Raw genomic sequence first — 25,288 nt, 5'->3', positions numbered from 1 at the left:
ATTAAAAGTTTAAATTAGAAAATATAAACAACAAAAACTTTATTCATTAAAATATACACATGAAGTTGTTAACCTGAGCTTCACCAACATCTCTACATCATCGACATCGCAGAGTACATCCAAAATCATTTAACATCCTAAACCTGTAACAACCACCCAGATAAGAGACTTAATCTTCCAAGTACCTCGAATGGTTTGTCGGATCGTTCAAAATCCAGTATGTTTAACGCAACTTCACAGCTCTATGAAACAATCGGCTCTGGATCTTTGGAGATTCCTCAAATAGAGATATACATTGGTCATCTACAAAAATGGTTTATTAAGGTCAGAAACATCAAGTTTTTCATAAAAGTGTCCCGAGTCAACCCAACACAGCCGTTTTGACCCTAAAAACCATGTTTGACTACCTACCCAATATAGTCCATTTTCCACAAAATATTATTAAAAAGTATAGTAGATTTTAGAAGCATGGTTACCTTATATTTTTGGTTTTAAAAATGTGGCAACTCTCTCTCTCTATCCTCTTTTCTCTGTGTTAAATTATTCTTTTTTCCTTTTCCTTTCAGTTTTCGTTCAGAATATAATTCAGATTATAACAACCTCTCATTTTTTATACTTAAATGTGAATCTAATTGTTCAAACTTATTTGTCTACAATCAACAAAATCTCATATAACCAGCAATTTCATGCACAATCAAAGGTGTCACAATCAAACACAAACATAATTCAATCTACACATTTCTCAAAACACAATCTCTAACATCACTAACCTGTAGCAATAATTCAAAACCCCAACTAATGTGTTGTGCACTCACTAATATCTGCTACACATGTCTCACTTATTCATCTTCACAACTTCAAACACATCTTATCTAACACCTTATGCCAATCAACAAAATCTCATATATACATAAACCTTGAATATTACTCAAACACATCTTATTTAATGAATCAAAATAAAAACACATAAACCTTGAATATTACTCAATTTATGACTACTATCCCACAAAACAAAACTTTGTCAACAAATTATACTAACTTATGCAATGGTAAACCATAAAAATAACAAATTAATTTAGATGATTAGCCTTGCAGAAAACCCAAATCGGGAAAGTTTACCAGAATCGTTAACGAAAAAAATCAGACTCAGATTGGGTTACTCAAGCGGATATTAATCACGAAAAAAATCAGACTCAGATTGCCACTACTTCAAAATTTAAATTTAAAATAATGATTGACTTCAAATTTTAAAATTTAAAATCTGAAAATCAAATCACTAATATCCAATCCCGTAAATCAAGCAAACTTATTAGGAAAGTCTAACCTTTCAAATTTAAATTCAATTTACAGTTTCGAAATTTAAAATCAAACACATTAATGGCAAACTTTCAAATCCAATAAGTTCTGTTCAAACTTATTTGTCTACAATCAACAAAATCTCATATAACCAGCAATTTCATGCACAATCAAAGGTGTCACAATCAAACACAGACATAATTCAATCTACATATTTCTCATAACACAATCTCTAACATCACTAACCTGTAGCAATAATTCAAAACCCTAACTAATGTGTTGTGCACTCACTAATATCTGCTACACATGTCTCAGTTATTCATCTTCACAACTTCAAACACATCTTATCTAATACCTTATGCCAATCAACAAAATCTCATACATCAATCAACAATACAATGCACAATCAAAGACCTCACAATCAATTTCAAACATCAATCAATATACAAAATTTCTCAAGGCACAAATTTTAATATCACTAACCTAATGCGCTACTACTCAATAATGTGTCAGTGCCATGAAAAAACATCATAACCTTAACTAATGTGTTAACTTACCAAGGCTCAAGGCTGTATATTTTCCCAATGTTGTTTGTCCGACGCATCGTCACAAATCTAACAACCGAGTCAATCAAATTATTAGTTAAAACCCAATAAACAAAGTATACTAATATCCAATCCCGTAATCAAGCAAACTTATTAGGAAAGACTAACTTTTCAAATTTATATTCAATTTACAGATTCGAAATTTAAAATCAAACACATTAATGGCAAACTTTCAAATTTAAATTTAACATAATAATTGACTTCGAAATTGAAAATATAAAATCAAACACAATAATGGTTTATTTCAAAATTTAAATTTAGAATAATGATTAACTTCAAAATTTAAAATCTGAAAATCAAATCACTAATATCTAATCCCGTAAATCAAGCAAACTTATTAGGAAAGTCTAACCTTACCAAGCAAACCAACCGACATGGTACCAATTTACAGCAATAGCAAGCATATCTCTGTCCAACATAGTTGCAGCCAAAAACTCCGGACCATCCAAAATAAACACCTAATGAATCAAAATAAAAGCACATCCCTAAATTTACAAATAATATAGTCAAAGCATCTCATAAAAAAACATCAGGATTTCAAAGCATTCAAAATTTAAAATCAAACACAATAGTGGTTTACTTCAAAATTTAAATTTAAAATAATGATTGACTTCAAAATTTAAAATTTAAAATTTAAAATTTAAAATCTGAAAATCAAATCACTAATATCCAATCCCGTAAATCAAGCAAACTTATTAGGAAAGTCTAACCTTTCAAATTTAAATTCAATTTACAGATTCGAAATTTAAAATCAAACACATTAATGGAAAACTTTCAAATTTAAATCTAAAATAATGATTGATTTCAAAATTTAAAATTTAAAAATCAAATCACTAAGGAAACATACCAAAAATATAGGATCATATTCCTCAATCAACTTTAACAACAAATGAGAGTTGTTTTTAGGATCCATAACTGCAAAGGAAGTAACCATTGTTTTAAAAAATATATAATGGTAATATATTTATAGAAACAAAGTCTATTTACAGAAACCGAATCATAATTCCGAATACAAAAATAATCTTTAACAACAGTAATCTGTTTATAGAAACAAAAACAACTTTAAAATTGAAATCAAAGGCATCTTTAAAGAATTAACAACTAACTAAATACAAAAATTATAACTCAATGACTCACGATAAATCATCATCAATAATTTTAAGACATTGACAGATGAAAGTTGTTCTCCCCACAATAAGGTTGCAAAATCATATGGTATTTCCTATCAATCGAAACAAAAAAAAAACATATAAGTTGCAATAACTTATTGTGTGCACAAAACTGAAAACTTAAGAAACATACCAAAAATATAGGATCATAGTCCCCAATCAACTTTAACAACGAAGGAGCGTTGTTTTCATGATCCATAACTGCAATGGAAGTAACCACTGTTTTAAAAAAAAATATAACGGTAATCTATTTATAGAAACAAAGTCTATTTACATAAACCGAATCATAATTTCGAATACAAAAATCATCTTTAACAACACTAATCTATTTATAGAAACAAAAACAACTTTAAAAAGAAATTATGGACATCTTTAAAGAATTAACAATTAACTAAGTACAAAAATCATAACTAAATACAAAAAATTATAACTCACAAAACAAACCATAAGAACTTTAAAAGATAATCACATAAAATTTCAAATTAACACCTAAAGACAAAAATAAAAAAGAAAGACTATACATATCAAAAAACAAACAACACCAACAAAACTGAACTAACCTGTTTTTGGTCGACGAACAATTCGAAAAATATAGGATCATAGTCCTCAATCGACTTTAATAACGAAGGAGCGTTGTTTTCATTATCCATAACTGCAAAGGAAGTTACCATTGTTTAAAAAAAATATAACGGTAATCTATTTATAGAAACAAAGTCTATTTACAGAAACTGAATCATAATTTCGAATACAAAAATCATCTTTAACAACACTAATCTATTTATAGAAACAAAAACAGATTTAAAAAGAAATTAAAGACATCTTTAAAGAATTAAAAACTAATTAAATACAAAAATTATAACTAAAATACAAAAAATTATAACTCACAAAACAGTGCAAGATATTGTTGTGATTGAACCCTAACAGAGGAACAGATAATGTAAAGCCAAAACCGGATCCCATCAGTGGACACTTAATAAGCAGCAGTTTACTCTAATCTCTTCCCTTGACAGTGGTTATCTAACAGCTGATGGATGTTAAGTGCTGCTCAACTACAACAACTGATAAACCAAACTCTGATGATTATCTAACAACTGCTGAAGACAAACTCTGTTGCTCTATCTACTGCTGTATCCTAAGTACTGCTGAAGACTCAAGCACTGCCCTCTCAAAGACTGATCACCTTTGAAGAAAGCACTGAAGACTCAACATCTGTGCTAAGGCTACAACAGTGGAACGTGAAGCAGTAGTTTCCTTATGTTTTGTACTTTAGTGATTATCAGATGTTACATAACAGTAGTTTGTATAGAACAGTATTTATAGTTTGTTAGGTCGTTAGATGTCACTATCATGGTGACGTCAGCTGAAGCATATCAGTAGTTTGGTTTGCCTATAAGTATGACAGTACTCTGTACTGTTACACTTGATCGTTTTGAGTGAGTTTTTCTCCTCAATTCATCCTTTCATCTTGTGCAACCAACTCTGGTGTATCAGGCTGAGGGGGAGTTTAGATTGTAAGCTTGCACTGTAATCTTTTGCTTTTATGTAAATCTTTTGACTCAATGAAAAGCAATTGTTTATCAATTTACACTTTCCTTTGTTTGTGTTTACAAAGTTTGCTACTCATTTCCGCTGCACTTATTCGTTCTATGCAAACAAACACAATCACAGACAGCCTCAGATCCTAACAATTGGTATCAGAGCTTGGACAGTCAAATTCGATCTTACAATCAATTTGACATAACAGTTCAGCTCAAAATTCATTGATACTAAGGTTGGTTGTATTCAGTTGAAAAACAGAGTAATGAGTGAATCATGGATAAAATGAATACTCAACTACTCTGAAATTCAACCAAGATGTCATATGACACACAAATCTCACACAACAAGCGCTTTCATACATATGTTACTCATAGTTTTCAGATCTGTAAAATATCTGATAAATTATGGGATCGTTCGATGTTTTCAAAATTGATTTCAATTGTTGTGTTGATTTTTGTGATGTTTAGTCAAAATTTCTCATGTGTTCAAAGGCAGGTTGAGAACCTTCAAAAGGACCAAATCAATTTTGTCCAAAACACATTGAGAAAATAAGGTGTCAAATCAGTCCTAATCATAAGTAATGTGAGATTTGAAATAAAACATGATCAAACATGGTCAGATCTCTCAAAACATTGCTTCAGAATGATTATGGACAAAGTATGTTCAAAATATAATCTCCCAGTGGGTATTTCTGAACATATGAATAAAAAGGGTAAAAAGGGAAAAGGAAAAAGGAACAAATCTCAAAGTGTAGCTATCTCAAAAACTTTTGAAATCAAAAGCAAAAGAGTATAAGCATAAAACACTCTTGAGGTTCAAATTAGATCATCAGTGGTCATTTTGCAACTATGTGCATTCATCAATACAGGAATTGTTCTGGTAACAATAGCATCTTCAGTGATGGTGCTTAAAAGGAATTTACAATCAATTGACAAGAAAATGACCCTAACAATGGTCAAAATAACTTGAGAATAATATGATCATGAATTTACTGGAAAATTGTCGGATCCTTTTGATTATCTTCAAAACTTCCTTTGATTTTTGTTAAGGTGTTTTCCTCTTAAATAAAAACCAGATGTTTTTTTTAAATATATTATGATCTTTTACTCATTTTTTTTTTTGTAAAAGTTCATCTCTGGTCTGGATGTAATTACCTTATTTTTGTGTGTAATTACTATCCCTAAAACTGGTCAAAAGGAAATGACGCACATATCAAGGTCTAAGCTCAAGTTTGGTTTTCACAGATCAAAAATTGATTGCAAATTGATTTAGACTACTGAGATACTCATGTTCTAGTTCCAGTAATTAGACACAAAATGAGCAGCTCTAATAGATATGTCTTCATCATCTGGGATGCTAAACCATTGTCTAAAATAATAGACATTTGGCAAATCCTTGAACAAAATTCCTTGTAGATAACTGCTGACAATTTAATCTTGATAATTTACGTCTAAAATGTATTTTGTTAAGAATAGCATCTCAAATGCTCAACAGATGTTAGATAAGATACTGTGCCTTCACAAAGCAAAATCAAGTTCTACATCTGAACAAGCAGATGCTAACATTTTTGTCAAGAGTTGAAACACTGCTGCACTATCAGTTGTTGAGACAAAAAAATCTTCATTATTCTACCACTGTTGTATCTAAAATGCTGTTGTGCTTTAACGTCTACTCTCTAAAGTCTGTCCACTGCTAAAGTGTCAACCTCTGCTCTTCAAAAACACTGATGTTTAAAATCATTGTTTCATCCACTGATACATCCACTGTTTCATTTTATTACCGTTGTAACTACTGATACTTGCTCCATCAGTAGTTGTCAAAACAACTGTCCTCCATTATTTACCATTCCATCAGATGTTTGACACGTGGTCAGTTTTTAACCTTCAGATCAAAAATAACCGCTGCCACATCAGCAATCACTTTTTCCCTAAATAAAACCCTGATTAAATCCAAACAGGGTTTTACTGTCGAATTGAATTCCAAAAGTTCTCTTCTCCTAGCAGTTTCCCTCTCATAACTCCAAAAATCTCTTCGATCTTCTTCATCCAAAATGACGAAACCAAAATCGAAATCAAAATCAAAACCATCTTCTTCCTCCACAACAGCAGATGCCACTCAAATGGCCGCTGAAACACCGGAGATCCGCTACAAAGCTCCACACAATTATGTAGGTATACTCACAAAACCTACCGATAACCACACTTTCGACTCCATCCTTGACATCCTTTCTGCATCAAAGTACAAAACTTTGATAACAACAGACGCTCCTATTTACCTTGATACCCAGAGAGAGTTCTGGAAAAATGCCACCCTTGAAAAACAAGGAGACATCATCTCCGCTATCAACTCCTCGATACAGGGTAAGAAGGTAAAAATCTCACAAAAATTCATCTCTGAAACCTTTAAACTCGATGATTTAAATGGAAAAACCTCTTTTACAAAAGACGAGTTGGTAAAGGATTTCATGAAAAGGGGCTATGCAGAACAACCAAACAGGGACACCCTACAAAAGGGTTACTTCCCTTCTGCACCCAGATTTTTATTCCACACACTGCTCATGTGTGTTTCAAATAAAACAACGTCCTTCAATGAGATACCAACAAAAATCCAATGCCTGGGGTATGCAATTTTGAACAATGAAAACTATAACTACTCCCAGGAAATATTTGATGATTTGGTAAAGAACGTTGATAATAAGGCATTTCTGCTCTTTCCTAGGTTTCTCAGTTACTATTTTGAACAAAAATTTGTCGAGAAAGAGGCAGAAGTGCCCAAACAAGGTGTCTCATTCAAAATAAACTGTTTAACAATAGAAACTTTTTCAAGAATGATGGCACCAATAAAATTAAAAACAAAAGAGGCAGAGCAGATTTTAGAAATTGCCACTGACCCTCAAGAAACCACTGCTGAGCCCACTGCTCCAGGTGATCAGAGTAGCACACCCACTGCTCTGAAACCCACACCTGCCACCACCAAAAAGACCAAAAGAAAACCATCCAGAAAACCCACCAAACCCAAAACAAAGGCAACTCTGGAAGATGAGATCCCAGAGCAACTGCCAGTGACAACACAAAAGTCACCAGAAACCACTGCTGCTACTTCCTCACAGCAGTTGGTAGAAAGATCTCAACCCCAGCCTCAAACTCCTCTTGCATCCTCACAAAAGGATCAAGTTGTAAGCACATGGACACCACAATATGAAGCTCTAGGTCCACTCGGATCTATCTTCCACAGTCCTGATCCCAAGGACATGTCTCTTTCTACACCAATACCCTCACCAATCATATTGCCACAATCAATAATACCCCTGTTGCATGCAGTTGATATTGCACAAACAAAAACCAGTTCCTCTCAATCACCCATTACTGAGAGCATACCTCCACAAGTGACTGGGTCTGATGTTTATACCTCTGTTATCCAAGCAACAGTTGAGGAGGTTACACCCCCTGAGTTACAAGTAACTCTCGGTGGTAGTTCAAGTGGAGCAGCAACTACAACTGATGGATCAACAGATCTTCAGTTGGACAGTTGTTACATTATTAAGACTCCCTTGAAGGCAATTTCTTCCATGGCAACATCGGTAACCACCAGTAAGTTATCTTTAGTTGCTGGTAACAACAAAGGTTTATCGGTTGCTGAAGAAAGAAGTCCCCAGTACCAAGAAAAAGGGGCATCAATGGATGACTTTTGGGCTACAGCTCCTAAGTCACACATTGATACAACCACCACTGGTGGGGATTCAGATGATCCTGTTAAATCAGGTGATGATTCAAGATACGACGAATTGACGGGCCAGAGTTGAAAATCTAGAATCTTCTGTTGCCGAAATAAAAGATATGGTGCAGCAGCTGTTAGAAGCTCAAATAGCCCAATCTTCTGCTCCTCCTGCTCAAGCACCTGCTCCACAAGCATTTGTTGCAAATGAGCTATGGAATATTCTCCAACCACTGCTTGAACATCAGCAACAAATGGCTGCTAAACAGCATACAAATCAAGTACAAATGCTGACCAACATGGTGGAATCAAGGTTCAAAGACACTCAAGCAGATATCAAAGCTATAAAGGCTAGCATCCAAAAGACTGCTCAGAGTGAGAAAAGTCCATCTACCATTCTCTTCATGGATACACCCCTGGCAGATAATGCCAAAAAGGGGGAGAAAATCAGGCTGCAAAAGAAAGGTATAGAAGATGGGATATACTTTGAACCAGAAAAACCCAAAACCACAAAAACTTTAACAGCTGATACAACAGTAGTTACAAAAACTGCTGTCAGTAGCCAAACAGCTGCTATCTCATCAACACACACACCTCCAACACACACCACTTCATCACACACCACCACAACTACTGCTCCACCACCACCATCTGTGTCCAAAACACAAAAACCATCTTCTAAAATCATACCACCACTGCCTCCTGCCATGAAGCAGAAGACAGCAGATGTTACAACATCTGCTGTAATGACAACAGTGGTTGGAACACCAGTTGTTTCAACTACTGACAGTTAGTCACAGTCACAAACCACTGATCCACCCAATACATCACCAGCCTCCCCTGCATTAAAAAGGAGAAGGGTTTTCATTCCTGATGATGAGTCACCACCACCATCACATCCTCCATCCCCTGCTCAAAAGTAGAAGACATCTGCTGACACATCAGCAGTTGTAATGACAACAGCAGTTAAGACACCAGTTGTTTCAACAGTTGTTAGTCAACCATCCACCACTGCTCTATCCTTTCCTATATCACAACCAAAGCTCCTCAGTAGAAAAAGGAAGCCAATACCTGCCAATGAGGGAACACATGATCCTAATGATGCAAAATATCCTCTAGAAATTGAAGCTCTCAAAAATGAGATGAGGCAATTCTATACAGAAGAAGATCCTTCAAAAAGAAGATTCTCCTCACTCATAGGCTACATGCCACCAGAGGATATAGATGATTATCTCAAAATAAAGGCAAGGCAAGCTAAAGTAAAAGCTAAGGTTGACAGTGAAAAGGAAAGTCTAAGCGAAGTAGGCATTGCTAAAAGACTGGAGTTCTACCTTGCAAAGGTAAAGCAGATAGAAGAATTTGCCCAAGAGCTAGAAAAGGAAAAGGCTGATCAAAAGAAGAAGTTAAGAGAACAACTTCTAGCCTTCATCATGAAAGAAAAGTTCTATCCTGCTAAAGAACAACAGTTTAAGGAATGGCCATTAGTAGCTTTAAAGCATGAGGCTGAAAGGATCCAAAGAATCAAAAATGATCCTTCAAAGAAGAAAAATGCTCCAAACTGGAGTAAATACAAAAAGCTCATTGCTGACCTCACTGCTGAATATAAAGGAAAGAAAAAGGAGTTAGTGGATGCTAAGATGGACACTGCTGAAGCCATATCAAAATGGTCTAGGCAGCAAACTGATGAAGCCTATGAGAGGCTAAAGAAAAAGAAGAAAACTGCTTCAGATGCTTCAAAGAAAAGAGAACAGATGATGAAGCTTGAACAGAAAATTGAAAACCTCAAGACAATGCTAAAATCAGCAGACAGTCCTACACTTGGGTCAAAACAAGATGAAGGCAAACAACTGACTGAAGAAGAGGTCTTAGAAAAGGAAGCTGAGTATCTCAAGGACACCATCTCAAAAATGGGTCTAAATGAAGACAGCTCATCAAGGCTTCAAAACCTTTTTAAGAAGGTACTCAACAAACCTGCATCTCCAGACACTGCAAAAGACAAGACAGAAGTTGAAAGACAAGAGCTTAGTGAACAAGAAACTGCAGATGATATAGCTGCAGCAGACAGAGTCATTGAAGAAGCTTTCAATAGAATGTCTAAAAGTCTGCAGATGTTTTCAAGGCCATTGTCCCTCAACTCATCTGATAATAAATCTCTCCCAAGAAACCCATTGGATTCAAAAATACTAAAGTGGATGTCTGATCAAAAGACCCACGTATTGACTTTGTTCAGATCCAATGGTGAGGTGAAGCATATATCAAGGAAAGAAGCACTAGGCCTTAGTGTTCAAGATTTGCAGGATCTCCTTGAGCTTTCACTGTGCAGGGATGTAGATGACCAGAGTGCCAAAGAATTTGAAGTTGAATTTAAGGAACAAGCTAGGGCACTCTTGATGAGTAATAAAGGTCCTGAATAAGGAATGGTTTTGGCATTATCTGTTCCAGGGGGAGATTGTTGGGATTGAACCCTAACAGAGGAACAGATAATGTAAAGCCAAAACCGGATCCCATCAGTGGACACTTAATAAGCAGCAGTTTACTCTAATCTCTTCCCTTGATAGTGGTTATCTAACAGCTGATGGATGTTAAGTGCTGCTCAACTACAACAACTGATAAACCAAACTCTGATGATTATCTAACAACTGCTGAAGACAAACTTTGTTGCTCTATCTACTGCTGTATCCTAAGTACTGCTGAAGACTCAAGCACTGCCCTTTCAAAGACTGATCACCTTTGAAGAAAGCACTGAAGACTCAACATCTGTGCTAAGGCTACAACAGTGGAACGTGAAGCAGTAGTTTCCTTATGTTTTGTACTTTAGTGATTATCAGATGTTACATAACAGTAGTTTGTATAGAACAGTATTTATAGTTTGTTAGGTCGTTAGATGTCACTATCATGGTGACGTCAGCTGAAGCATATCAGTAGTTTGGTTTGCCTATAAGTATGACAGTACTCTGTACTGTTACACTTGATCGTTTTGAGTGAGTTTTTCTCCTCAATTCATCCTTTCATCTTGTGCAACCAACTCTGGTGTATCAGGCTGAGGGGGAGTTTAGATTGTAAGCTTGCACTATAATCTTTTGCTTTTATGTAAATCTTTTGACTCAATGAAAAGCAATTGTTTATCAATCTACACTTTCCTTTGTTTGTGTTTACAAAGTTTGCTACTCATTTCCGCTGCACTTATTCGTTCTATGCAAATAAACACAATCACAGACAGCCTCAGATCCTAACAGATATACATTTTCTTCAACTTCTCATAGGAACCCATTCAATAGTTCCTTGTAGGGGAAGGAGTCTGAAAGAAGCTCTTCACCTAAAATTACAAAACACAAAAAGTTTGTGAGATATGCAACTCGAGTACAAAAACAATAGTCAAAGACTCGAAGCATCCCTAAAATTACAAATAATATAGTCAAAGCATCTCATAAAAAAACATCAAGATTTCAAAGCATACAAAATTTAAAATCAAACACAATAATGGTTTACTTCAAAATTTAAATTTAAAATAATGATTGACTTCAAAATTTAAAATTTAAAATCTGAAAATCAAATCACTAATATCCAATCCCGTAAATCAAGCAAACTTATTAGGAAAGTCTAACCTTTCAAATTTAAATTCAATTTACAGATTCGAAATTTAAAATGAAACACATTAATGGAAAACTTTTAAATTTAAAATTTAAATAGAAACCTTAATTCCGAAAAAATTATCATACTAAAAATAAATCACTAAAATTTAAATTTGAGGTTTCAAAAAAAAAATCATTAACGAAATTTAAAATTGCTCAAAATTTTAAATTTAAAATTTGAATTCCGGAAATAGAAATAGAAACCCTAATTCCGGAAAATAATCATACTAAAAATAAATCACTAACGAAATTTAAAATTGCTCAAAATTTAAATTTAAAATTTAAATTCCGGAAATATAAATAGAAACCTTAAAATTTTAAATTTGAGGTTTCAAAAAACGTAACACCATTTATTTATAAAAACAGAAACCTTAATTCCGCAAAATTATCATACTAAAAATAAATCACTAACGAAATTTAAAATTGCTCAAAATTTTAAATTTAAAATTTAAAATAGAAACCTCAAAATTTAAAATTTAAAATTTGAATTCTGAAAATTATATCACTAACATCCAATGCCATAAATTATCATACTAAATATAAATCACCATTTATTTGCTATAAGTTTAAAACAAAATAATAAAAAAAGATAAATATCAGTTTACTTAAAATATGATTAGTAATTAGAATACACATAAACATAGCAAAAATATCGGGTCATCTTCATCAATAAGCTTTAAAAATGAAGAACTGTTGTGCAAGGGATGCATATCTGAAAAATATATATGAAGGTTTTAAAAAAAAATAAAACGGTAAAGTATTTATAGAAAAACAATCAGTATTCCTAAATCAACAATCAATAAGCTTTAAAAGATAATTTAATCAATTGAGAAACTTCCAAATCCAAAAATAAAAAGAAACGGTTTAAAAAAAATAAAAAATATTTATTTTTTAGAAACAAAATCAATATTCCGAAGACAAAAACATTATACCGGATGAAAAAATATCAGACCACTGTAAATCTTCATCAACACAATCAAAAAACATCGGACACAATCAAAACATATCATCATCAACAACAAACTAAAAGACTGTAAATAAAAATATGAGTAACATGAGAACAAAATCAAAACATCAACAAAATATCATTTCATATGATTGGAATCGGATAATGCAAAATCATCATCAACAAACAACCAACAAACAACGGAAAAAAAAAAATCAAACAATAAGCATCTGCGGAGAAGGAGATGAAGAACAAATTTTTTATAGATTGTTGATTAAACTTACATATAACAGGTTCGATCAACAAAAAAAAAAAAACATAAAAATCATCAAAAATTCACATTAAACATTTACAATAAATAACAATCTAATATAAATTACATACCTGCAAATTATGTGGAACGATCTACAAACAAATAACAACGAAAATGATTAAGATCTGCCGAATGGGTTTTGAACAAAAAAAAGTTCCTATAAGATCTAATAACATAAATAAACAGTATAAGATCTAATTACAGATGAAACCGTAGATGAGCTTTAGGGTTTGTAAAATTGAATGTGGATGAAAGATGATTGAATAACAAAATTGAGAGAAGAAACTAACCATATTGTGAAGAACTTTTGACGATTTCTCCGGTCGATTAGGGTTTTGACGGATACGAAAGACCACAAGCAAACCCTAGATATGACAAAACACATCGTAAATCATTATTAAACAGCAAACAAATCGATCTCTTCAAATCTGGAAACATGAAACAAATAGCATTTACATGAAGATGAAGAAAGCATCAAAACACTGTCGTCCTTATGAATCTCATCTGAATATGTAAGATAGTTGATGAAATCGAAAAAAATCAAAGATGTATTAGATTAACAATACGAAAACAAAGAAGGAATGGCATAATAACATACCTAAGGACGATGAATCTCTGAAAAACGAAGAAGCAGATTTAGGAAATGGTATGTAGGGTTTGTGAAAAGTGAGGTTATGAGATATGGTGGTCTGGTAAAGATGATATATAGGATCCGTTTTTTAATATTTGGTGACCCGAATCACAGCCGGATCCCGCCACTTTTTTGTTAAAATCGTGAATGATGAAGTCATTTGAGAATTCCCTCCTAAACTCAAAAATATAAGTTGCCACATCAGCAAAAATGTCCCAAATCCAATGCCACCTAGCCCAAATCACATCTCATTTATATATATATATATATATAGATGTATGATATGTAAGTTTTGTTAACACTATGATACAATCAATTGAAAACCTATTTAGTCTTAAACATTTACCTAACTATCTATGTTATTAATCATGAGGACTGTGTGGTAACGCGCGTGGGCATCCATTTAGTTATATTTTAAATTTAAATTTATCTAAACAAAATATTATTATTTTAAATTAAAAATAAGATGATGTGACGGTGAAACAATGTGATATGTGAAACTCACTTATAGGGTTTTGCTATTTGTACACCCAAAATTTTATAAAAAAATTGTTAAAACATAATCTGATTGAGTATTTAATGGTAAAACTTGAATAGTAACAAGAAGTTAGATGGTTTAAGACTTAAGTGGTTAAATATTCTATAGAAATTTGTATCACCCTTCTATATTTGTAATTTCAGTGTAGTTATACATAAAAGCTAAAATTTTCAGATTAAACGAGTGTGTCTATATCAACCGGTGAATGCATAGAGTTAAACAATCAACTGGTAAACACGATTAATTTAATACCCTAGTTAAAAGTGTTAATTGATGAATATGTGAGAAATTAAATTTTAAATTGTGTGTGTATATCAAAAAGGTAATATGCGTTGTGATTCATGATGAGGCATTGAGGCATGGCCGGGTGACCCCTCCATCACTCCATGCGTGCACAACTTCATGTTTCCTTCAATTCTTTTTATTTTATTCTATTTGTTTTTTTAATTTTTTAATGTTAACTTTTTTTATTTTATTCTATTTTTGTTTTAATGTTAACGAACAAAATTATATATGTGTTATCTTGCATAGAATGACAGAGTATACCATGTCATTATACATAAAATTAGGGCTGTAAACGAATCGAATGTTTAACGAAAAGTTTGTGAATCATTCGGCGGAAGTTCGTTTACGTTCATTCGTTTAGTAAAGGAACGAACGTGAACAGGAAATTTCATTCGATTAGTTAAATGAACGAACGCGAACAGAGGTCTCATTCGTTCAATTGTTTCGTGAATGTTCGTGAACGTGTTCATGTTCGTTTACTTATGTTGTTCATTAAATATTTTTATACATTTATTTATTTTATCTAAACTTTTCATATTCTTTAATTCTTATTGGTTTTATTATCCTAACAAATAGAATATGAAACCTGATTTCCACCATGTTTATGAACCGTTCCCTTTTTCATCTCATTATTCACATAGATGAATACTATTGACCTTTGTTCCACGATTATGGCTTTATCAAAAATAAAGTTCCAGCACTTCTCCCGTTGCCATCGACCTATATCCTTGCCGATTTGGTTAGTGTTTATTTGTGTTCATGACAGGGGCGGACCTATGTGGCGGCTAGGGGTTGCCCGGGATACCCCTGAACTTTCTTGACGAAATACAATTCTTTTTAAAATTTTCAATTTTATGTAGTGGGATACCTCTAAACAAATATTAGGATACCCCTGAGTTAGTGTAGGTGAAACTGAAATGAGAAAATAATTTCTGGTCAACGGAAACGAAACTTCCGAAGGAAAATTGAAGTTGCAGGTGCGAAGAAGATGAAGTTATAACATATTATTATAATAATAATATTTAGCATTGGGAAGTCAAAAAGTAAAACCTGTAAAAGTTTAGTCAATTTTAAAACCTCATTAAGGGTGCACGGGGTGTATTCGGTGAGTGCATTCGGTGACCACATTCACCTAAGGAGAACACCGTCGCCATCCCTTAGGTGAGTGGTTTAGGGGAGTGAAATGGGTGGGGATTCACCGACGAGAGGGGGAGGAGAGAGGGAGGAGAGAGGATGAGTGGACCAATGAGAGATTTTCTTGCTTTTTTTTTTAATAAAAAACCAAGTCACCTAAGAGGGGAGTGCCGCCATCAATTTAGGGTGTTAGGGGAGTTTAAGAGGGGAGTTGACGTGGCACAAGAGTATTGGTTTGGCGTAAGAGAGGGGACTCACCTCTTAGGTGAGCACCCCTTACACCCTAAATATTCTTACCATTTACCTTTTATTTTCGTTCAAAAATGTTAATGCATATTTAACTATTAACTTTTTATTTTATTTTATTACTGTAAACGTTATCCGTTTGTTTTTTACTTTTTTAGTTTATCATTTTATCAAGTATTACATCTACTTTGTTAATAATTTTCGATCTTTTTGTTGTTAAAAGATATTTTTATTACAAACAAAATATTATCTATAAAACTTTTAAATAACATTTAATGTTTTATAAAAAAAAATTGATAACGTTCTCGTGTGTGTTTGATACACCCATTAATAAAAAAAAATAATAATCAACATATATTCTAGAATATAAAAATAAAATTATATTTGGATCCTATAATTAATTAGTTTTCATTCTCTCACTTTGTTAGAGAGTGAAACTCAATTTGATTAACAATTTTACATTAAAAATAGTTTATAACACACCTATCTATACCTAATCAATATGTAATTTCAATTATATCTTATCTCAAAATATCATATTATAATTTCTGAATTTTATTACTAACTTTTAATATTTTTTATTTAACGCGTGTAATACACGGGTTTGTTACATAATAATTGTATATATTAAAGCTCAGTTTTACTAGCCATTCGGGTCTTCTAAAGGTTGTTGAATTCTCACGGACAGGCCTAGGTTAAAAAAATAATAAGGGCCCATTTTTACTAGTCGCACCGGTCTCTTGAATTTTTAAGGGCGGCTCAAGGTAAAAAAAAATTGGGATACCCCTAAATTTTTCTCCTAGTTCCGCCACTGGTTCATGAACATGTTCATTTCCTTAATGAACGAACATGAACATGATGTCTCCTTCGGTAAGTGTTAATGAACCGTTCACAAACACATTATTTCTTTAGCGAACGATCTTATTCGTGTTCATTCAGTTCATTTACAGCCCTAAGGAGTACGAGTAGCAGACTGTCAAACTTAACTTCAAATAATTCTGCATTACTTGCATTTAGCCTTTTAGTAAATTATTGATGACTTAATAGTTAATACGGGCCACTAAGTGTTATGGGCTTTCTCTTGGGCTTTATGTTTTCCTCAAACGGTAAGTGTTTCTTCACAAATTCGGTCTCATAATTTTCTCAGCATTTAAATCATGTGTTCGATCGTTTTCCCTGCGAATTCTTCAATGTCTCTCGTTTTACGCGTATTCATCTATTATCGTCCGCGTAGATGTTTGTTGTTTCTGACTAGCGACACGTCTGGCCTCCCGGCTCCCTCTTGTAAACAATTCCAGCCCGTTCATCGATGGTGAGTCTCAATATGCCTAATGATGTTTGTTGTTCAATTCTTTGATGGTGAGTCTCGATCTGCCTAGCCAAAACATGGTGAACTAGCCATGGCCGCCAGAACCAGTGAACCACTGGTACATTCTTACTGGATTCCCAACGTATTTTTTTGTGAACTGGTAAAAAGAAGAACATAACAAAATTTTTCTTAAATAAGCATGGGGTTTTTTGGTACAAAACTGTTATTATTAAAAAAGTTGATGAGTAAGTGAATAGCTGAGATCAAATATTTTTTTTAAAAGTAAAAAAAAAGGAAGAGAAAAGTTATCTTTATTGTTGAGATCATCATAATAATTTATTACTCATCAGATAAATAGTTCAATCTAAATAGAATTGAGACTGAACTAAACCGGTTACTGATACGGGTACTAAAAACAAATGCAGACACATTACTTATAAAGATTGTATACTAATAATATTGGACTTTAGTTAAAATGTAAATAGAATTCTAATATAATAATTGATTCACTGGGCCTTGAATTAAATATATTTAGCATAAAACGGGGAAAAATACACTTTGAAGACAAAGTTGAGTCGTAGCACAGGCGGACCCTCGGCTCCCTTTAAGTCTGCCACTGTGTGTAACACATACGATCAGTTCTAGTATTTTATTATTCAATTTTCTCACAATATTATGTTTTGCTATGAACTTTACTGTACATATGTGTGTGCAAATATACGTTCATGCATTTTAAATTGGGTAAATGCATTTTACGCCCTTTTAAGTTTCAGTAACATGACGACGTCCTTTAACTAACGAAATTACAATGAATGTTTTTCATGTTTTAATTTCTTTATAGCGGATGTCCTTTATTTTAATTATCTTTTTAGGAAAAAAAGACATTGTCTATAATGAAATTAGAATATAAAGGACATATATGCTCTAATTTCGTTAGCTAAGACCCCCCGTAGTGGGGCGTTTTTTTTTTTTAATTCCAAAAATAACGCCCAAAAACGCCCCCCTCCCCCCATTACATAGGGCGTTGTTTGGTATTTTTTTTGAAAAAAAAGTGAATCAGCGTTTTATTAACAACGCTCAACCAAACAAATTGCATGAGGATGAGATGTTGACTGGCCAATGGGAGTGGTCCAACGGGTAGTTTCATTTTTTTTAGGCCAGATCTATCCGGACACCTTCTCCGCCTATTTTCACACTTTTTGTGCCCTAGACGCCTCGTATAGCTCTATACGAGGCGTATATGCACTGAATTCAAGGTGGTCTCAGAGGGTGTCAGGCACGACGTTTAAGGAACCCTATACGAAGGGTACAGCCCTATACGAGGCGTCTAAAGTTGGTTTTTTTTTGGCTGAAATGAGGGGTGTTTTGGTGGGTTTTGGTATGGTTTTTTGGATAGTTTTGAAGATATGTTTATTTGTTGAAAATTTTTATGGTTTTAAAAAAAGTTTTTTTTTTTTTTTTTTTTTTGTTTTTTACACTATAAAAAGTTTTTGTTTTTTAAAAATCAACTATTTTAAAAATCGGCTCTTCGAATATATTATATCGATTAAATATTATATTGTTTTTAACATTTTGCTTTTTTAAATATTATTCTTTCGATTAATATTTTATCTCTTTCAAATATTGTTTCCGTATTATATTCAAGGGATATATTGTTTCCGTATTATATTCAAAACATATTTTGTTTCCGTATTATATAAATTTAAGACAACAATCATTAAGTAACCGAATAACTGAAAACAAACATAAATATGACATATATAAGATAACTTTTTACATCCAAAACAAAAATATATAAGATAAGTTTGTACATCCATAATAAAAATAAAAACAACAACAGGTCTATGCATCCAAATCCGAATCTGAATCCTGATGCTGCTGCTGCGGCTGGTGCTGCTGATGTGGTGCTCGAACCGGTGGAAGCGGTATCGGGGGTAATCCCTCTCTCTCTCGTCTATCCTGCTCCGCCCGTACCAGCCAACCTACCAAATCGTTGAGCCTGTCAAGCTCGGCTCGTACATCCGGATGTAGCGCAGCTCCGTGGGCATGACCTGGAATAATGTGTCGTGGAAACTGAGGTGCCCCGTGTCACACCCCGACCAATGGCGGAAACATCGGGATGAGACGAAGTGTGAAGATTGCTAGAGACATCATAACGCTATTTGTGACAATATTTAAATAATCCCAATTTCATTTCATAACTTCAAATAGTCAACATTACATAAACTCAAATGACAACAAGTTCCAAAAGTAATACATAACAACATAAACAAAATTGATACAACATATTAAACCTAAACGTCTATATGTGTATCTAGGCATCAATGCTACTTCTTTTCATAGCATCGTCATCATCAACCTGTAATATGTTTAAAAATACAATTCAATGCAAAAGCAAAGGCGAGTATACAAGTTTGATACATACATAACAAGAGATAAGTTTTAAACAATTCCTCATAGCAAGCATGTGATTCAAGATAAACATTTAAATATGGTATGTGTCTAACATATCAAACCAAGGAAACACAATATGCTCATGACATTACCGTAGATAAAGAGGCGGGTCGTTAATCCTATAGCGCTACATATGTCACGGTTTGGCTCGTACGAAGTTAATGATAAATTCGACACATAAGATTAATCCAAGTTTAAAGCATCAAGCCATCACGTATACAAGCATGTTATAGGAATGTTCATGTGTTTAAGCAAAATGTTCATGTGTAAGTTTGTTGATAGATAAACATGTTACACCCCAAAAGTGGTAAAAGTAAAAAGGGGAATACGAGTATACTCACGGTGGTTGCAAGCTTTCCTACTTGAAATCCCGCGAGGGAGTTGGTGGATGGATTAATTCGGAGCACCTTGTCCTTCTACACGAGGCAAGCAAGGTGTGTGAGTTTGGCGTTTACGGAAGATTATAGATTCGGAGTTTAAATTGTATAGAAAATAACATAAGTAAAAATAATCATCTTGTACACATAACCCTTGTTCTTGACACTATTAGAACTCAAAAGAGTTGGTATGATTTCATGGATTCAAAGGTCCATTAGAGTCGTAACAAGAGCATGGTCATAGATGATGTAACATATTCTTGACAAGTAACTATTAAGTTATCATCAAGTTTAGTTACTTAGGTATATATGTATATAGAATAGCTTAGATATTATATAGATTACAAGTCTTATGATTCAAGCATGAGGTAGGAGATTAATGTCTCCATTTAGGCACCTCTTTGTGTCATAGAGTACATGCATGAGGTAGGAAGAACAAGCTCCCATTTAGGCACCTCTATTGTTCACCACTACACTTGTTGTTATAAACAACAAGGAGGGTCATGAACATACAAGTATTAAGGTAATAACAACAACTAATCTATAGAAAAACATCAAGTAATGAGTGGATTCTTATGAAGGATAGCCCAAGCTAGTCCAACCATCATACATTCATCAAGCTTCACACTTGAACACTACTTGTGGGTAAAACCCTAACTAAAACAGAAAGTTTATGAGGTTTTAACCTCTGAATTAGATGTCTCAACCATGTTTTTAAGCTTAACCAACCATAAGAGAGGTTTTAAGCATTAGGACATTGGTTTGAGTTGTGTTAAACACAAGTTGGATGAAGTTTGCATAAGATGTAACAAAACAGAAAGTTTTTGGTCAATTTCGGAGCAATTCCAGGTCTAATTTCTCCAAGGAGAAGTCAAGGAATCAAACTCCATGATTAACCAAGCAAATAGGAAGAAGAATCAAGTGTTTTCATCAAGAAATGAGCAAGTTATACCAAGTTTAGTGTAGGAGTATGAATCTGTCCGAAAATGCAGATTCTTGCCTGAATTTGGGAGTGTTTTGGTGAGATTTGAGAGTGGTGAAAGTGTCCAAGTGCTTGGGAAAGCTTGGGTACTTATAGGGAGGTGATTAGGGTTGTTTAGAGGTGTTTACAAGAGCTTAAACTCGGTTTAAGCTCGAAATCCCGCTAAAAAATGGAGGTTGGTCGCGACCATCCATATGGTCTGCAGACCTGGGCCTCATGCGGCCCGCCTGGGATATCCAGGCTAGTTAATGCGGGCCGCGAGCCCCTTGTGGTTCGGAAACAAGTTTCATTTTGATACAATTTGGCCCCTATAGTTGTTTAATTGATGCATCTAAGGTGTTTCGAGGGCCATTCTTGTCACAAAAGCATAAATTAAGTTATGATTAAGTATGAGGATTATAAACCAAGTATGATAAAGCGTATAAGTGTCAAATCAAGTGTCGTTCTTGTTTGAAACACGATCAAGGCATAAGTTTAGTTAAATTACAAGTTTCACACATAGTTTCCAAGGGTAATGATTAAGCATCGATTGATTCATGAAGTTGGACATACGAGCTTAATTAGAGTGCATACAACATATACATAACAAAATACCAGTTCCATTAATGATCCAAGTCTCGATTTGATAAATATTACAAAGAAAGGAAATGATTACAAGAATACAAGGTTTCCAAAAATAGATTACGAACAAAATCTTCTATAAATGGAAAGTACAAAATAGCCGGGCGTTACAGTCTCCCCTCCTTTAGGAAATTTCGTCCCGAAATTTAGGAAGACGTAGAGAAAAGATGAGGATATTTCGACTTCATTTCGCTTTCGAGCTCCCAAGTAAATTCAGCGCCACGTTTTCCTTCCCATCGAACTTTGACAATAGGAATTCGACTGCGCCTCAATTGCTTGGTTCCTTGGTCCATGATTTCGACCGGTTTTTCCACAAAGTGAAGCGTTTCGTTGACTTGCATGTCTTCGAGAGGAACGTGGAGTCCTTCGTCAGCTAGACATTTCTTTAAGTTGGACACGTGGAAGACAGGGTGTACATTGCTGAGTTCTTCGGGCAGGTCCAGTCTATACGCAACCTTGCCAATCCTCTCGAGAATTTTGAAAGGACCAATGTAGCGAGGTGCGAGTTTCCCTTTCTTGCCAAATCGAACCACGCCCTTCCAAGGGGATACCTTGAGAAGCACGAAGTCACCTGTCTCGAATTCCATAGGTTTGCGTCCTTTGTCAGCGTAACTCTTTTGTCGGCTCCTGGCTTTCAATAAGTTGTCTCGAACCTGTAAAATCTTGTCCGTTGTCTCTTGTATAAGCTCGGGACCGGTGATTTGGGCTTGACCAATCTCGTGCCAACAAATAGGCGAACGACACTTGCGACCATACAATGCTTCGAAAGGTGCCATTTGAATACTCGCGTGATAACTATTATTGTACGAGAATTCGACCAAGGGCAAGTGTGAATCCCAGTTGCCACCAAAATCTATTACGCATGAACGAAGCATATCCTCTAAGATTTGGATAGTACGCTCGGTTTGACCGTCAGTCTGAGGATGGAAGGCAGTGCTAAGGTTGAGTTTAGTACCCATAGCAGATTGAAAAGTTTGCCAGAGACGAGACGTAAAACGAGCATCACGATCAGAAATGATGTCAATGGGAATACCATGACGACAGATTATCTCCTTCATGTAGACCTTAGCCAATTTCTCGACTTTGAAGTCTTCACGAATAGGGAGGAAGTGAGCTGACTTGGTCAATCGATCAACGATTACCCAAATGCTGTCATGACCAGCAGTAGTGCGAGGAAGCTTAGTGATAAAATCCATGGCAATGCTCTCCCATTTCCAGATAGGAATTCTGGGTTGTTCGAGTAAGCCAGAGGGACGTTGATGTTCAGCTTTCACTTTGGAACATGTGAGACATTTTGAGACGAAAGTGGCTATATCCTTCTTCATTCCAGGCCACCAATAGGATGTACGCATATCGTGGTACATCTTGTCGGCACCAGGGTGAATAGAATACTTCGTGTTATGGGCCTCCTTCATCAGGAATTTGCGAAGATAATCACGGTTGGGAATCCAGATACGATTGAGATAGTATAAAATGCCATCAGATTTGGACACGAGACTATTTTCAGCACCGCATTGCATCTCGTTGTAGAGGTTACCCTCATTAACGGATGTATATTGAGCGTTACGTATGCGATTTTGAAGATCGTGGACGAGTTGGAAACAACGAATACTTTTGACATGAGTTTTGCGACTAAGAGCGTCGGCTACTACATTCGCTTTACCTGGATGGTATTTGATTTCGCAGTCGTAGTCGTTTAATAATTCTACCCAACGACGTTGACGCATGTTCAGTTCCTTTTGGTTGAAGATGTGTTGGAGGCTCTTATGGTCGGTGAAGACCACACATTTAGTACCATAAAGGTAGTGTCGCCAAATCTTCAATGCAAAAACGACTGCACAAAGTTCGAGGTCGTGGGTAGTATAGTTTTTCTCATGAATTTTGAGTTGTCTCGATGCGTAAGCGATAACCTTGTCACGTTGCATAAGGACACAACCAAGGCCAAGGTTTGAAGCGTTGCAATACACAACAAAATCATCGTTACTATCAGGAAGCGTTAGGATAGGAGCATTGCAAAGCATATCCTTGAGCGTCTGAAAAGATTCCTCTTGTTCGGGACCCCAAACAAAAGGTTTCTCATTTTGAGTCAAGGAGGTCAAAGGAACAGCGATTTTTGAAAAGTTGGAGATGAAACGACGATAATAACCAGCAAGACCAAGAAACGAGCGAATTTCAGACGGAGATTTAGGTGCGATCCAATTTTTCACAGCTTCGATTTTTGCGGGGTCAACGTGAATTCCAAGTTCGTTGACAGTATGACCAAGGAATTGAACCTCTTTTATCCAAAATTCACACTTGGAGAATTTGGCGTATAGACGTTCAGTACGAAGGAGTTCAAGGATAAGGTGCAAGTGTCGCTTATGCTCTTCTTGCGTCTTGGAATAGATGAGAATATCGTCGATGAAGACGATCACAAAACGGTCCAAGTATGCTTTGCACACGCGGTTCATTAAATCCATGAAAACAGCAGGTGCGTTGGTCAAACCAAAGGGCATGACCACGAACTCGTAATGACCATAACGCGTACGGAAAGGGGTTTTAGGTACATCTTCTTCGAGTACTCGAAGTTGATGATACCCAGAACGAAGATCGATCTTTGAAAAGCAGGTTGCGCCTTGCAATTGATCGAAGAGGTCATCAATGCGAGGAAGAGGGTATCGGTTTTTGATAGTAAGCTTGTTGAGCTCACGATAGTCAATACACATACGAAATGATCCATCTTTCTTTTTGACAAACAAAACGGGAGCGCCCCAAGGAGAAGTACTAGGGCGTATAAAGCCTCTGTCAAGAAGCTCTTAAAATTGACTCGAGAGCTCTTGCATCTCAGAGGGTGCTAAACGATAGGGGGACTTAGCGACAGGCGTAGCACCAGGCACTAAATCGATGCGAAAATCGACAGAACGAGCAGGAGGTGGACCAGGAAGGTCGTCGGGAAATACATCCGGAAAGTCGCGTACAACAGGAACGTCGCTTATGCTTGGGCCTTTGTCCCTCTTTTCCACAATGTGGGCGAGAAAGGCGAAGGTACCCTTGCGTAAGCATTTGTTTGCTTTGATACACGACATAAGCTTAAGGCCTTGAGAAGGCTTTTCACCATAGACGTGTAGAGAGTCACCGTTTGGAAGAGGTAAGCGAATAAACTTCTCGGAACAGACAACTTCAGCACGAACTCGCCTAAGCCAGTCCATACCTACTATGACATCGAAACTACCCATTTGCATAGGTATGAGATCAATTGAAAACGTATGATCGTTTAGAATCATGTAACACCCTAACACGTAATTAGCGAAAGTCGCAGCGGAAGTTCGTGCCATAAAAATTCTTTCACTATAAACCTTACGTCTTACTTGAAAGTTCACTTTTAAAATAACTCTTTTATATCGAATACAACAAACTGACTCTATTATAGAATAAATCATAGCTTATGTACAACAAATTTACATCCTTAGACAACCCCGTACAATCCCTTAAGTGACTCGGTCTTCGATCTTTATTCC

At 35.0% G+C, this 25,288-nt stretch overlaps 2 long non-coding RNA genes across 2 annotated transcripts; both read right to left on the bottom strand.

Annotated features, from left to right (window-relative positions):
• Positions 1-1,860: 1,860 nt before the first annotated feature.
• On the bottom strand, positions 1,861-3,259 carry LOC110928254. Its single transcript, XR_002586244.2, has 3 exons — positions 3,204-3,259; positions 2,254-2,359; positions 1,861-1,910 (listed from the first exon to the last, which is right to left on the bottom strand). It is a non-coding gene; the product is annotated as an uncharacterized LOC110928254 (long non-coding RNA).
• An 8,302-nt stretch (positions 3,260-11,561) lies between these two features.
• On the bottom strand, positions 11,562-14,112 carry LOC110928255. Its single transcript, XR_004888791.1, has 4 exons — positions 13,813-14,112; positions 13,505-13,718; positions 13,286-13,306; positions 11,562-11,639 (listed from the first exon to the last, which is right to left on the bottom strand). It is a non-coding gene; the product is annotated as an uncharacterized LOC110928255 (long non-coding RNA).
• Positions 14,113-25,288: the final 11,176 nt, after the last annotated feature.

Source organism: Helianthus annuus, chromosome 3, assembly GCF_002127325.2.
Source record: "Helianthus annuus cultivar XRQ/B chromosome 3, HanXRQr2.0-SUNRISE, whole genome shotgun sequence".
Taxonomy (NCBI): domain Eukaryota; kingdom Viridiplantae; phylum Streptophyta; class Magnoliopsida; order Asterales; family Asteraceae; genus Helianthus; species Helianthus annuus.
Note: the sequence above shows the minus strand (reverse complement) of the source record. Positions and strands in the feature narration are given on the sequence as shown.